The following is a 16,114-nucleotide window of genomic DNA, read 5'->3' on the forward strand; positions in this document are numbered from 1 at the left end:
TATAAACATAATTATTTACTTGAGCTAGTTGGTACCTATTCATAATTTTACTGCAGCTTTTTCACCTAGATTCTGAAAATAAAATAAGAAAGTCATCTCATAGGTTCTATATTGCCTATAAAATGAATCTGACACAAAATTCACTGCTTTGAGGTTTGTAATAGGTCTTTAAGAAATGAAACACATCTATCTCCGAGTTGTATTTGTATACTTCATGAGAGAAAATCATAAATTATCTTTTAAATTTGTAGCTTAAAACACTTTAAATTGTATAGAAGTTAAAGTCCTTTTAGTCTAATATTCCTGACTTGCTCATTCAAGAAAAATTTACATGACAATCATTTTACTAGGTGGTGAATATAAGTAAACAAAACAGACATATTCTCTCTACTTGGAGTTCGTAATCTGGTAGACAGCTAGATGATAAATGTATAAATAGATATTTTCCAATAATGTTAAGCGCAGACCATGGAAGAAATGCAGATGAGGTGATAGAGGGTCATGGGAAGGCAGAGGTACTTCTACATTGCCAGAAAAGGCTTGTCAAGAGAGGTGACCTTGAAGCTGAAAATCAAAGGAATTATACCTGCCAGGAATTTACAGGAAGAAGGGAAAACCCTGCAGTGTGAACAGTTGGTGTATGAGGAATTGAAAGCATGCCTGGAGATGTCTGGGGGAGAGTGGAATGAAGTTTGAAAGGTAGAAAGGGATCAGATATCTAGAATTTTAAAGGGCCATGGTGAGGAGTATGGCTTTTATTAAACACACTGAAAGCCAGTGAAGGGTTTTAAAGTTATATACTATGGTTTCTGTTACCTGCTCCCTAGCCCCCAAAGCACTTTGTCTGCAAAGGAGAGAAAGTAGGAAAATAATAAGATCATTATAGTAGTCCAGGTGAAAGATAATGTCAGCTCGGATCTAAAGTGTTGGGAGAGGAAAGGATAGATGAGATCTAGTCTGTAGGTAGAACCAGTAGGACTTAACATGAAAAGTGTGGGGGACATTGAAAGCAAGGAAAATACTCAGGTTTTGGCTTGAGCAGTTGGGTGAATGACAGTATTCTGAAATGAGACTGGAGGTCAGTGAAAAGGGAAGTCAAGAATTATTTATTTATTTGTTTATTTTTAATTGAGATGGAGTCTCACTCTGTCGCCCAGGCTGGAGTGTAGTGGCGTGATCTCGGCTCACTGTAACCTCTGCCTCCCAGGTTCAAGCTCTTCTCCTGCCTCAGCCTCCCGAGTAGCTGGAATTACAGGTGCACGCCATGATGGCCTGCTAAATTTTCTATTTTTAGTAGAGACAATGTTTCACCATGTTGACCAGGCTGGTCTCGATCTCCTGACCTCAAGTGATCTGCCTGCCTTGGTCTCCCAAAGTGCTGGGATTACAGGTGTGAGCCATGGTACCCGGCCTTATTTTTGAACTTGTTACTTTTGTGACGTCTGTAAGTGACCGAATGGAGATGGCAAGTGGCAATCAATTAAACAATCCTGAAGCTCAGAGAGTTAGGAGGAGATATACAGATGGTATGTAAAGTTGTAGAATGGATGAGCCTTTTTAGGGAGAGAAGAGCCCTAAAAACTCAACCTTTTAGAGTTTGCTTTAATGGGCCGCATTTTGCTTGCTTGTAAGACAAACCACAGCATAGAGGTTTGTCTGCACACAGAAGTTTGTTTATATTAGTTTATATTAAAACATCTAATTTCTTATTTATTTTTTAAAATTTTTGTCAGTAATGGTATTGTAATAGATGAGAAAGTATTATATCTCTACCGTGTCTGCCATTTGTTGAATGAGTAACAAAGCCCTTTGCTACCTGTGTGACCTTGGAATTTTACCTCTCTGAGTCTCAGTTTTCTTCTTCTTCTTCTTTTTTTTTTTTTTTGGAGACAGAGTCTTTCTCTGTCTCACCCAGGCGAGAGAATCCCTTGAACCCGGGAGACGGAGATTGCAGTGAGCCAAAATCGCGCCGTTGCACTCCAGCCTGGGCAACAAGAGCGAAACTCCATTTCAAATAAATAAACAAACAAATGAATAAACAAGCAAACAACAGAAATTTACTTCTTACAGTTCTAGTTCAACATCAAGGCACCAGCAGATTCAGTGTCTGGTGAGGGCCCACTTCCTGGTTCACAGACAGGGCCTTCTTGCTGTGTCCTCACATGTGGAAGAGGCAGAAGAGCTTTTATAAGGACACTAATCAATTTATGAGAGTTCCACCCTCATGACCTAAACACTTTCCAAAAGTCCCACCTCCTAATACCATCATATTGGGAGGGTTGGGATTTTAACATGAATTTGGGGTGGGGGTACATAGACATTCAGACCATAGCAGGCAGGCAGGCAGGCGGGCGGGCGGGCGGGCAGGCGGGATGGCGGACGGATGGAGAGACAGACAGATAGACAGACAGATAGGGAGATAGAGAAATAGAGATACACATCACATAAATATACGTGTGTATAGCATAGTGTCTTAAATATCTGAAACCGATTCTTTAATGTTTATATATTTCACATATTGTTTTTGTCCAGCTTTTCTCAGTCTGTCATAACTTGGCTGCCTTCAAAGAAGGTTAATTTTTTAAATGATGAAACTCTAAGGTGAGGTTTGGTTTGAAATATTTTTGAAGTCTAATGAGTAGGAGAATGAATTAAAACAATAAGACTGGGCACAGTGGCTCATATCTGTAACCCCAGCACTTTGGGAGGATGAGGCAGGCAGATTACCTGAACCCAGGAGTTCGAGACCAGCCTGGGTAACATGGAGAAACCTGGTCTCTACCAAATACACAAAAATTAGCCAGGCGTGGTGGTGCAGGCCTGTACTCGCAGCCACACAGGAGGCTGAAGTGGAAGAATTGCTTGAGCCTAGGAGGCAGATGTTACATTGAGCTAAGATTGCGCTACTGCATTCCAGCCTGTGCCATAGAGCAAGACGCAACAAACTCCCTTTTTGTTTGACGCAAACAAACTCCCTTCGTATATGCTCTGCTATGGAAAATATTCTAAACTTTTTACATTTAGATAATATATTCCCTGAGGTTTTCCATTTATTTGAAATATGTAATAATGTGTTTGATAATATCAAAGGGAAAACATTTATTCCACATGTATTAGATTGAACTGTAAAAATTACTGATACTCTCTTTTTTCTGACCTGACAAAAATGGCAATTTCATTTGACTCAACCTTAATAGAAAGAATTTTTTCTAAAAGTCTTTATATTCTTCTTGATTTGATTTTAGCACTTTGTGACTTTCATTCATTCAACAACATAATTTACTCTTTTCATTCTTAAATCCTAATAATACACATCTTGAGGGTGACTTTAAGGACTACAAGTGCTTGATTAGAAGCTATTTGTTAGGCTTCTAATATTCTGGCACCAAGTCAAAGACTTTACATATGCTATCGCCAATCCTGACATTAAATCTGAAAGAGAGGAATTAGTATTAATGGCAGAGCTACAATTTGCATCCTTTTTATGACCTAGTCTTATAAGTCACATAATACCACTCCCAGCATTTTACTTGTCAAAAGTGAGTCCCATTCAAAGGGTATGGAGAAAAAGGCTTTTCCTTTTAAAAGTAGGAATGTCAAAGAACTTGCTGACACTTAAAATCACCACAAAATGCTGGGGACTTTGGGATGTACTTTTTGTCATGGTGAAAATTTTATTTTGCCCTTTTAAAAAGTTTCTTCTCTTTGATGACCATGTAAAAATGATTTACAGAAGATTAGTGGTCACTCCTGAGTTCTTCCTCTTTTAGAGTTTAACTTGAGACATGATCTGTTAATTATGCACAATGGAACCAATTAGTCTGAATGTATCTTTTCCCAGTTTTTCATATTGGTTTTTAAAAAAACTATTTTATTGGATTTACAAAACATGTAACTAATTTATAAATTGTTTTTATTGTTGATTCTATGAAAGCACTAAATCCTACCTCTTGTTTTTTGTGATAATTATTTTGCATTTACTAAATTTATGTTTTGGTGAATTCCAGGTGACAGTTTACAGATTTCTCATGGGCAATCTACAAATCTGGTTTCCCTAAAGAAAATTGCAGATCGTGGACAGTGCAAAAACATATGTGGCACAGTCTTTCAGTATGTGTATGGAATATAATGCCAGATTTTCCTGAAAGCTTGGTGATGGGAAGGAGCTTTGAGAGCAGCAGAGTGAGAAAACTTGAGTGTGTGAAAAGGGCTGACAACTGTGATATAAGCCACACCTTTATATTTATGGCTAATCTGGAGAGTAGAATGGAGGTATTCTGAAATAACTTTAATTGCAGTATTTTTTCATGTAGTATGTCATATTTGACAGGGGAAATATTGCATTCAGGAGCTTCATATTCACCCTCAGATATCAGCCTGTCAGACTGCATGCAGAAAAATCACAGGGAAATACTGATCTCAGTTACGGATTTAATGTTCCGTAGTGAATGGATTATAAAGCCAGGACTAAAACCCAAGAGTATAGTAACCCAGACTACACTTTGGGATCTCATCTTCCCTGGCAAAATCTCAGATTATTTGCCCTAAATTTTTAGAGCTTGTTTCCTTGTTAGTTTGTTGCTTTTCTTTAAACTATCTACCTATGATTTAAATATGTCCCCTCCAATATGCAGGTGTTGAAATGTAATGGCCATTGTGGTGGTGTCTTAGTCTGTTTTCTGTTGCTTAAAACAGAATACCTGAAACTGAGTAATTTGAAAACAGAAGGAATTTATTTCTTATGCTTAAGGAGGCTGAAGAGTCCAAGATCTAGGAACTCCCTCTGGTGGGGTCCTGCTTGCTGGAAGGGACTCTCTACAGAGTCCCAAGGTGGTACAGGACATCACATGCTAACTCAGGTCTCTCTTTTTCTTCTTAGAAAGCCACCAGCTGATCCCCATGAGAACCTTAATCCATGAATGGATTAGTCCCTTCATGAGAGCAGATTCCTCATGAACCAGTCAAAGGCCACACTTCTAATTACTGCCACATTGGAGCATTACATTTCAACGTGAGTTTTGGAGAGGAGAAATTTTCAAACCATAGCAGATGGTATTAAGAGGTAGAGCCTTTAGGACGTAGTTAAACCGTGGAGGCTCCTTTCTTATGAATGGGATTAAGACCCTTCTAAATGAGGCTTTCTGCATTAGGTTTCTTGCCCTTTCACCTTCTGCCATATAAGGACACATGCTCCTCCCCTCCAGAGGATGCAGCAATAAGGCACCATCTTGGAAGCAGAGAGCAGCCCTCACCAGACAACTGAACCAGCCAGTGCCTTGATCTTAGATTTCTCAGCCTACAGATCCATGAGGAAATACATTTCTATTATTTGTAAACTACCCAGTTTCTTGTATTCTGTTATCACAGCACAAATAAACACAGAAACTATCATGCTGTTTTCAAAAGGTTTTGTTTTTTAATTATTACAAAGCAAAATTGATCTTTTTGTGGTATACAGCTTTATGGAATTTGATACATGTGCAGATAAGAGTAACTGCTACCACAGTGAGGATACAGGACAGTTTTATCACCCAGAAAACTTCCTTGCTGTGTTCCTTTATAGTCACAGTCCCTTTCACTTCTAACCCCTGGCAACTGCCAATCTGTCTTCATCAATATAGTTTTTTTTTTAAGAACACCATATAAATGGAATTACACAATATGTAATCTTTTGAGACTGGTTTATTTGACTTAGCATAATGCCTTTGAGAATCATCCAAGTTTTTATATGTATCAATAATTCATTCACAATCTGGATGCAGTGGCTCATGCCTGTAATGTCAGCACTTTTGGAGGATCACTTGAGGCCAGGAGTTTGAGACCAGCCTGGGCATCATAATGAGACCCCATCTTTATGAAAAAACATTTAAAAATTAGCTGGTTGTGGTGGTGTGTCTGTAATCCCAGCTACTCGGGAGGCTAAGGCAGGTGCATCACTTGAGTTCAGGAGTTCGAGGCCGCAATGGGCTATGATTGTACCACTGTACTCCAGCCTGGGAGATTGAGCAAGATCCTGACTTTAAAAAAAAAAAAATCTTTTACTTTTGTTGAGTTGTATGAGTGCACCATAGTTTGTGTGTCTGTTCACCTGCTGAAAGACATTTGGGTTATTTCCATTCTTTGGCCATAATGAATAGAGATACTATAAACTTTTGTGTATAAGTTTTGTGTGAACATAAATTTTCATTTCATTTCATTTCTTTTTCTTTCTTTTTAATTTTTTGAAACAAGGTCGTTCTTTGTTACCCAGGCTAGAGTACAGTGGTGCAGTCACATTGCATGTAGCCTCTACCTCCTGGGCTCAAGCAGTCCTGTCTCAGCCTCTTGAGTAGCTAGGACTACAAGCATGCCACCACACCTGGCTAATTTTTTGTTTTTAATTTTGTGTGTGTCTGGAGATGGGATCTCACTATGTTGCCCAGGCTGGTCTTGGAACTCCTGGCCTTAAGTGATCCTCATACCTCAGCTTTTCCAAGTGTTGGGATTATAGGTGTGACCTACCACACTTGGCCCAGTTTTTATTTCTTCAGTGCCAGGGTCAGCAAACTTTCTGTAGAGGGCTGGATGAAGTATTTTATGCTTTAGGGTCTCTGTTGTGGGTACTCTGCTGTTGCAGTGTGAAAGCAGTCATAGACAATATGTAAGTAAATGAATATGGATTTGTTCCAATAAAATTTTATTTACAAAAACATGTGGGCTAGATTTTGGTACATGGCTGTAATTTGCTAACCCCTGTTTTATGGTAAATACTTAGGAATGGGATTGCAATTTATCATGAGTACATAATAAATAAATGTTTAATTTGATAAGAAAATGCCAAACTTTTAGTTTATTGACTTAAAATACAGTTAGTTTAATAACATTTGAATCATGGGATGTTATTGAACTCAGACTTCATAGTTCACGCAGCAAGCTCACCTAATTTATAAGACAGGCTTTGGTCTTGTCTTACATTGAGGGTCTATTTTGCCTTTTACTTTTATTCATATTCTTGTGTGGTCTTTTGGCTTGATATATCTTTTCTTCACAGATAAAAGGCATACTCATTTTTAAAGTAATTTTCAAAGATACAGTCGAACATTTTAGGGAGGTTGCCTTTTTAAAAAAGTATGTATTAGGAGCAAAGTATTAGAGATGGAGTTGCTAAGTTTTTAAATCAATTAGACAGTTGATCGTATCCTAGAAATTGAATATAGCTGGATATACTCTATACTCATCACACCATGATGTCTCTTTAGAAGGCTTTGTTTCAGTGCCAAACGCAAACTTTTTCAGTATGGAAGCTAAACCCAGACTGTTTATCCATAAGGGAAGCTCACCTTTGAGATCATATCTTTGTTTTGTGTTAGTTTTTGATGACAACTTAAGTGTTAAATCTTAGGTTAGTAGCCAAGTATCTTTGGAATTCTTCTTAGGAACAGCATCCTACATATGGAAGATTGTTGTTTGTGTTTTTTTCTGAGGGATGCATAATTCACTTTCTATTTTATTGTGATTCACTTTGCCACAAAAAGCTGGGATTTGGGGTTAAAAGGTAGGTAAATCATCTTGGATATATCAATAGCTAATGAAGTTGAAGATGATGAATAAATCAAAGGAGGTCTATTTTTGTGATTATGATTTACTATTACTTTTTCTCTTCTGAAAAAGCAGTGAAGCTCCAGAACCATAACAACATCAGGGAGGTGGGAAGACCATTTTGTGCTAATAGTAGTCCTACTCATCTTCATGCAGTGGTTGAAAGACTGTATCCATGGGTGGGATGTGCTACTGTTGATATGATATGCTTTTTTAAAAGAGGTAACTATTTGGGGAAAAAAAGGACTCTTCTCTACTTTCTGTGGGCTTGGGCACTGGCACTTGAATCACTGGTGTGGCAATTGAACATGATCTCCTTTGAGAATCAAATAAAAGTCATAGGTCATCTTTCTAGAGTATGTGTATGTTCACAAATTTAATATGAAGTTTCAGGGCTTCATTTACCCCCAAGCCAGCATTGTCCAATATAACTTTCTGTGACAATTAAAATGTTTTATGTTGGCTCTGTCTAATACAGTAATCACTAGACACATAATAGCTGTTGAGCACTTCAGATGTGTCTGATGCAACTGAGGAACTAGATTTTTTACTTCATGTATTTAAATTAATTTGTATTTAAGATTAAATATCCACATATAGGTAGTGGCTGCCGGCTTAGGCTCTTTCATATGCCATAGGTTATAATCCCTATAAAAGAGGTTTTGTGAACGTCATTGTTAGGAATTTAATTTGTTCATTTCACTTCTGATTTTTGCAATCAAGCAATAGTTATTGTATCTTGCTTTTAAGTTAAATTTTAATAGTTGTTGTTGTCTCTATGTACCTTCTTCTTATTCAGGGAGATTTTAAGGCATTTTTCAATATTTGATCCTGTTTCTTTCATAATGGAATGTCCAGAATAGATTTGTCCTGGGCTTTTAAGCTTGTTCAGAGAATGTGAGGTGACTACCTGTTGCGTCGTGTGTTGTGGGCTCTCCAGCGTCACTTTGTCCTGCATTAGGAACACTCTGGTTATTTACAGCCACCTTTGCCCAAGTATTTTAAAAGTGCATTTCCCCTTTGGGAGACCGAGGCAGGCAGATCACCTGAGGTCAGGAGGAGTTCAAGATCAGCGTGGCCAACATGGTGAAACTCCATCTCTACTAAATATAAAAATTAGCTGGGCGTGGTGGTGTACACCTGTAATTCCGGCTACTCAGAGGCTGAGGCAGGAGAATTGCTTGAACCTGGGAGGTAGAGATTGCAGTAAGCCAGGATCAGGCCACTGCACTCCAGCCTAGGTGACAAGAGTGAAACTGCATCTCAAAAAATAAAATAAAATAAAATAATTTAAAAATAGTGCATTTCTATACTCAAACATTGTTTAGCAACAAGCTGAAAAGTTTATAGGTGACCTCCATACCGTCTGATTTTATATTTCTCTGGCAGTGGTTCTCAACCCTGGATGCACATTAGAATCAGTTGGGAAACCCGTAAAAACCCTGCCCAGGCTCTAGCCCCAGAGACTTGTGATTTGAACAGAGTGGCTTCCAGGCTTCAGAGCATTTTTTAAAGCTTCTTAGTTGATTCCAGTATCCAACCAAGCTTGAAAAGCCCTCATGTATGAGATAGTTAGTGGACCTGGGCTACCTGTGTTGAGGAAAATATTCTGAATTAGAGACTAATTGATAACCTTTTTCCCCCCTCTTTCTAGTTGGAGCCCAGATTTCAAGTCTTCAGTAAATTAACTTCAAGCGAATGGGCCCTATTGTGCTCACACATTCAGAACCTGTTACCCAAGGAGTTCCCTAAAGGTCAGTCTCTGGGAAGAAAAATTAGTGGGTTTTTGTTTTTAATCTTTACTATCACTGGATTTATTGATAAACAAACACTGTTAATTACTTATGTGTAGACAGGGCTTTTTATATTGACTTGATTTATAGAGCTACCATTATAAATTTGATTACTGTACTATCATATTTAGGAAATAGAAAATGTGTCTTGAGAACTGTTTCTAATAGACTATTTAAAGGAGGATATATGTTATATGTATACCTATATGCTTATACACATTTAACATATCTTTGAAAGATATTCAAGAAATTAGTGATGACAGTTCTAGGGAGGGGAACTGGAGCCCTGTAGTGGGATATTTACTTTTACTATGTATTCTTTTCAGTATGGTCTTTTAAACCCCGTGCATATATTAAATTTCAAAAAAAAAAATTCTTAATGGCTAAAAATGCTTTTTTAGTTTTATAAATAATGCTTGTAGTTTTTTCTACTTGGAAAAATAGAAAAGAGCCTCACATTCCTTGAAACTGAGGGTCTCTACTTGTTATTTGATATACTATTTCTTGTGTTGGATGTGTTATTTAGGGCCTTACATCTGATTTTCCTCTCTTAAACTCATGTCCTAGGATTTTTTTGCTTTACATTTTCTTTCACCTTTTTATATTTTATTTTATTTTATTTTTTGAGACATAGTCTCGCTCTGTTGCCAGGCTGGAGCGCAGTGGTGCAATCTCAGCTCACTGCAACCTCTGCCTCCCAGGTTCAAGCGATTCTCCTGCCTCAGCCTCCTGAATAGCTGGAATTACAGGCGCCCACCACCACGGCCAGCTAATTTTTATATTTTTAGTAGAGACGGGGTTTCAACATGTTGGCCATGATGGTCTCTTATCTCTTTTTTTTTTTTTTTCTTTTTTTTAAAATTATACTTGAAGTTCTAGGGTACATGTGCACAACGTGCAGGTTTGTTACATATGTATATATGTGCCATGCTGGTGTGCTGCACCCATTAACTCGTCATTTACATTAGGTATATCTCCTAATGCTATCCCTCCCCCCTCCCCCCTCCCCACAATAGGACCCAGTGTGTGATGTTCCCCTTCCTGTGTCCAAGTGATCTCATTGTTCAGTTCCCACCTATGAGTGAGAACATGCCGTATTTGGTTTTCTGTTCTTGCAATAGTTTGCTGAGAATGATGGTTTCCAGCTGCATCCATGTGCCTACAAAGGACACGAACTCATCCTGTTTTATGGCTGCATAGTATTCCATGGTGTATATGTGCCACATTTTCTTAATCCAGTCTGACACTGATGGACATTTGGGTTGATTCCAAGTCTTTGCTATTGTGAATAGCGCCACAATAAACATATGTGTGCATGTATCTTTGTAGCAGCATGATTTATAATCCTTTGGCTATATCCCCAGTAATGGGATGGCTGGGTCAAATGGTATTTCTAGTTCTAGATCCTTGAGGAATCACCACACTGTTTTCCACAATGGTTGAACTAGTTTGCAGTCCCACCAACAGTGTAAAAGTGTTTCTATTTCTGCACATCCTCTCTAGCACCTGTTGTTTCCTGACTTTTTAATGATTGCCATTCTAACTGGTGTGAGATGGTATCTCATTGTGGTTTTGATTTGCATTTCTCTGATGGCCACTGATGATGAGCATTTTTTCATGTGTCTGTTGACTGTATGAATGTCTTCTTTTGAGAAGTATCTGTTCATATCCTTTGCCCACTTTTTGATGGGGTTGTTTTTTTCTTGTAAATTTGATTGAGTTCTTTATAGGTTCTGGATATTAGCGCTTTGTCAGATGAGTAGATTGCAAAAATTTTCTCCCACTCTGTAGGTTGCCTGTTCACTCTGATGGTAGTTTCTTTTGCTGTGCAGAAGCTCTTTAGTTTAATTAGATCCCATTTGTCAATTTTGGCTTTTGTTGCCATTGCTTTTGGTGTTTTAGACATGAAGTCCTTGCCCATGTCATGCCCTTGCCCATGCCTATGTCCTTGCCCATGCCTATGTCCTTGCCCATGCCTATGTAGTTTCTTTTGCTGTGCAGAAGCTCTTTAGTCTAATTAGATCTCATTTGTCAATTTTGGCTTTTGTTGCCGTTGCTTTTGGTGTTTTAGACATGAAGTTTTTGCCCATGCCTATGTCCTGAATGGTACTACCTAGGTTTTCCTCTAGGGTTTTTATGGTATTAGGTCTAACATTTAAGTCTCTAATCCGTCTTGAATTCATTTTCGTATAAGGAGTTAGGAAGGGATCCAGTTTCAGCTTTCTACTTATGGCTAGCCAATTTTCCCAGCATCATTTATTAAATAGGGAATCCTTTCCCCATTTCTTGTTTCTCTCAGGTTTGTAAAAGATCAGATGGCTGTAGATGTGTGGTATTATTTCTGAGGGCTCTGTTCTGTTCCATTGGTCTATATCTCTGTTTTGGTACCAGTACTATGCTGTTTTGGTTACTGTAGCCTTGTAGTATAGTTTGAAGTCAGGTAGCGTGATGCCTCCAGCTTTGTTCTTTTGACTTAGGATTGTCTTGGCAACGCGGGGTCTTTTTTGGTTCCATATGAACTTTGAAGCAGTTTTTTCTAATTCTGTGAAGAAAGTCATTGGTAGCTTAATGAGGATGGCATTGAATCTGTAAATTACCTTGGGCAGTATGGCCATTTTCACAATATTGATTCTTCCTATCCATGAGCATGGTATGTTCTTCCATTTGTTTGTGTCCTCTTTTATTTCACTGAGCAGTGGTTTGTAGTTCTCCTTGAAGAGGTCCTTTACATCCTTTGTAAGTTGGATTCCTAGGTATTTTATTCTCTTTGAAGCTATTGTGAATGGGAGTTCACTCATGATTTGGCTCTCTGTTTGTCTGTTACTGGTGTATAAGAATGCTTGTGATTTTTGCACATTGATTTTGTATCCTGAGACTTTGCTGAAGTTGCTTATCAGCTTAAGGAGATTTTGGGCTGAGACAATTGGGTTTTCTAAATATACAATCATGTCATCTGCAAAGAGGGACAATTTGACTTCTTCTTTTCCTAACTGAATACCCTTGATTTCTTTCTCTTGCCTGATTGCCCTAGCCAGAACTTCCAACACTATGTTGAATAGGAGTGGTGAGAGAGGGCATCCCTGTCTTGTGCCAGTTTTCAAAGGGAATGCTTCCAGTTTTTGCCCATTCAGTATGATATTGGCTGTGGGTTTGTCATAAATAGCTCTTATGATTTTGAGATACGTTCCATCAATACCGAATTTATGGAGTTTTTAGCATGAAGAGCTGTTGAATTTTGTCAAAAGCCTTTTCTGCATCTATTGAGATAATGATGTGGTTTTTGTCTTTGGTTCTGTTTATATGCTGGATTACATTTATTGATTTGCGTATGTTGAACCAGCCTTTCATCCCAGTGATGAAGGCCACTTGATCATGGTGGATAAGTTTTTTGATGTGGTGCTGGATTCGGTTTGCCAGTATTTTATGAAGGATTTTTGCATCAATGTTCATCAGGGATATTGGTCTAAAATTCTCTTTTTTTGTTGTGTCTCTGTCTGGCTTTGATATCAGGATGATGTTGGCCTCGTAAAATGAGTTAGGGAGGATTCCCTGTTTTTCTATTGATTGGAATAGTTTCAGAAGGAATAGTACCAGCTCCTCCTTGTACCTCTGGTAGAATTTGACTGTGAATCCATCTGGTCGTGGACTTTTTTTGGTTGGTAGGCTATTAATTATTGCCTCAATTTCAGAGCCTGCTATTGGTCTATTCAGGGATTCAACTTCTTCCTGGTTTAGTCTTGGGAGAGTGTAAGTGTCCAGGAAATTATCCATTTCTTCTAGGTTTTCAAGTTTATTTGCGTAGAGGTGTTTATAGTATTCTCTGATGGTAGTTTATATTTCTGTGGGGTTTGTGGTGATATCCCCTTTATCATTTTTTATTGCATCTATTTGATTCTTCTCTCTTTTCTTCTTTATTAGTCTTGCTAGTGGTCTATCAATTTTGTTGATCTTTTCAAAAAATCAGCTCCTGGATTCATTGATTTTTTGAAAAGTTTTTTGTGTCTCTATTTCCTTCAGTTCTCCTCTGATCTTAGTTATTTCTTGCCTTCTGCTAGCTTTTGAATGTGTTTGCTCTTGCTTCTCTAGTTCTTTTAATTGTGATGCTAGGGTGTCAATTTTAGATCTTTCCTGCTTTCTCTTGTGGGCATTTAGTGCTGTCAATTTCCCTCTACACACTGCTTTAAATGTGTCCCAGGGATTCTGGTATGTTGTATCTTTGTTCTCATTGGTTTCAAAGAATATCTTTATTTCTGCCTTCATTTCGTTATGTACCCAGTAGTCATTCAGGAGCAGGTTGTTCAGTTTCTATGTAGTTGAGCGGTTTTGATTGAGTTTCTTAGTCCTGAGTTCTAGTTTGATTGCACTGTGGTCTGAGAGACAGTTTGTTGTAATTTCTGTTCTTTTGCATTTGCTGAGGAGTGCTTTACTTCCAACTATGTGGTCAATTTTGGAATACATGTGATGTGGTGCTGAGAAGAATGTACATTCTGTTGATTTGGGGTGGAGAGTTCTGTAGATGTCTATTAGGTCCGCTTGGTGCAGAGTTGAGTTCAATTCCTGGGTATCCTTATTAACTTTCTGTCTCGTTGATCTGTCTAATGTTGACAGTGGAGTGTTGAAGTCTCCCATTATTATTGTATGGGAGTCTAAGTCTCTTTGTAAGTCTCTAAGGACTTGCTTTATGAATCTGGGTGCTCCTGTATTGAGTGCATATATATTTAGGATAGTTAGCTCTTCCTGATGAATTCATCCCTTTACCATTATGTAATGGCCTTCTTTGCCTCTTTTGATCTTTGATGGTTTAAAGTCTGTTTTATCAGAGAGTAGGATTGCAACCCCTGCTTTTTTTTTGTTTTCCATTTGCTTGGTGGATCTTCCTCCATCCCTTTATTTTGAGCCTGTGTGTGTCTCTGCATGTGAGATGGGTCTCCTGAATACAGGAAACTGATGGGTCTTGACTCTTTATCCAATTTGCCAATCTGTGTCTTTTAATTGGACCATTTAGTCCATTTACATTTAAGGTTAATATTGTTATGTGTGAACTTGATCCTGCCATTATGATATTAACTGGTTATGTTGCTCGTTAGTTGATGCAGTTTCTTCCTAGCCTCGATGGTCTTTACATTTTGGCATGTTTTTGCAATGGCTGGTACCGGTTGTTCCTTTCCATGTTTAGTGCTTCCTTCAGGGTCTCTTGTAAGGCAGGCCTGGTGGTGACAAAATCTCTAAGCATTTGCTTGTCTGTAAAGGATTTTATTTCTCCTTCACTTATGAAGCTTAGTTTGGCTGGATATGAAATTCTGGGTTGAAAATTCTTTAAGAATGTTGAATATTGGCCCCCACTCTCTTCTGGCTTGGAGAGTTTCTGCTGAGAGATCTGCTGTTAGTCTGATGGGCTTTCCTTTGTGTGTAACCCGACCTTTCTCTCTGGCTGCCCTTAATATTTTTTCCTTCATTTCAACTTTGGTGAATCTGGCAATTATGTGTCTTGGAGTTGCTCTTCTCGAGGAGTAGCTTTGTGGTGTTCTCTGTATTTCCTGAATTTGAATGTTGACCTGCCTTACTAGGTTGGGGAAGTTCTCCTGGATGATATCCTGAAGAGTGTTTTCCAACTTGGTTCCATTTTCCCTGTCATTTTCAGGCACACCAATCAGATGTAGATTTGGTCTTTTCACATAATCCCATATTTCTTGGAGGCTCTGTTCATTTCTTTTTCCTCTTTTTTCTCTAGACTTCTTGCTTCATTTCATTCATTTGATCTTCAGTCACTGCTATTCTTTCTTCCAGATGATCGAGTCGGTTACTGAAGCTTGTGCATTTGTCACGTAGTTCTCATGTTATGGTTTTCATCTCTATCAGTTCTTTTAAGGACTTCTCTACATTGGTTATTCTACTTAGCCATTCGTCAAATCTTTTTTCAAGGTTTTTAGTTTCTTTGCGCTGGTTATGTAGTTCCTCCTTTAGCTCTGAGAAGTTTGATCGACTGAAGCCTTCTTCTCTCGACTCGTCAAAGTCATTCTCCGTCCAGCTTTGTTCCGTTGCTCGTGATAAGCTGCGTTCCTTTGGAGGGGGAGATGCACTCTGATTTTTTGAATTTCCAGCTTTTCTGCACTGCTTTTTCCCCATCTTTGTGGTTTTATCTGCTTTTGGTGTTTGATGATGGTGACATACTGATGGGATTTTGGTGTGGGTTTCTTTTCTGTTTGTTTTCCTTCTAACAATCAGGACCTTCAGCTGTAGGTCTGTTGGAGTTTGCTTGAGGTCCACTCCAGACCTGTTTGCCTGGGTATCAGCAGCGGAGGCTGCAGAAGATAGAATATTGCTGAACAGCGAGTGTTGCTGTCTGATTCTTGCTCTAGAAGCTTCGTCTCAGGGGTGTACCCCGCTGTGTGAGGTGTGAAGTGTTGGTCTGCACCTAGTCGGGGATGTCTCCCAGTTAGGCTACTCAGGGGTCAGGGACCCACTTGAGCAGGCAGTCTGTCCATTCTTAGATCTCAACCTCCATGCTGGGAGAGCCACTGCTCTCTTCAAAGCTGTCAGACGGGGGCATTTACCTCTGCGGAGGTTTCTGCTGCTTTTTGTTTAGCTATGCCCTGTCCCCAGAGGAGGAGTCTACAGAGGCAGGCTGGCCTCTTTGAGCTGTGGTGGGCTCCACCCAATTCGAGCTTCCTGATGGCTTTGTTTACCTACTTAAGCCTCAGCAATAGCGGGCGCCCCTCCCCCAGCCTCGCTGCTGCCTTGTG

The 16,114-nt window shown here is 38.9% G+C and overlaps 1 protein-coding gene across 1 annotated transcript in view; it reads left to right on the forward strand.

The window, feature by feature from the left end:
• Positions 1 to 16,114, forward strand: part of WDFY3 (WD repeat and FYVE domain containing 3) — a 309,424-nt gene that overhangs the window by 63,725 nt on the left and 229,585 nt on the right. Inside the window, exon 3 of the mRNA XM_025385326.1 lies at positions 9,233 to 9,332. The gene's annotated coding sequence lies outside the window, so the exon portion shown is untranslated. The remainder of the gene's footprint in view (positions 1 to 9,232; positions 9,333 to 16,114) is intronic.

Source organism: Theropithecus gelada, chromosome 5 (genome assembly GCF_003255815.1).
Source record: "Theropithecus gelada isolate Dixy chromosome 5, Tgel_1.0, whole genome shotgun sequence".
NCBI lineage: Eukaryota > Metazoa > Chordata > Mammalia > Primates > Cercopithecidae > Theropithecus > Theropithecus gelada.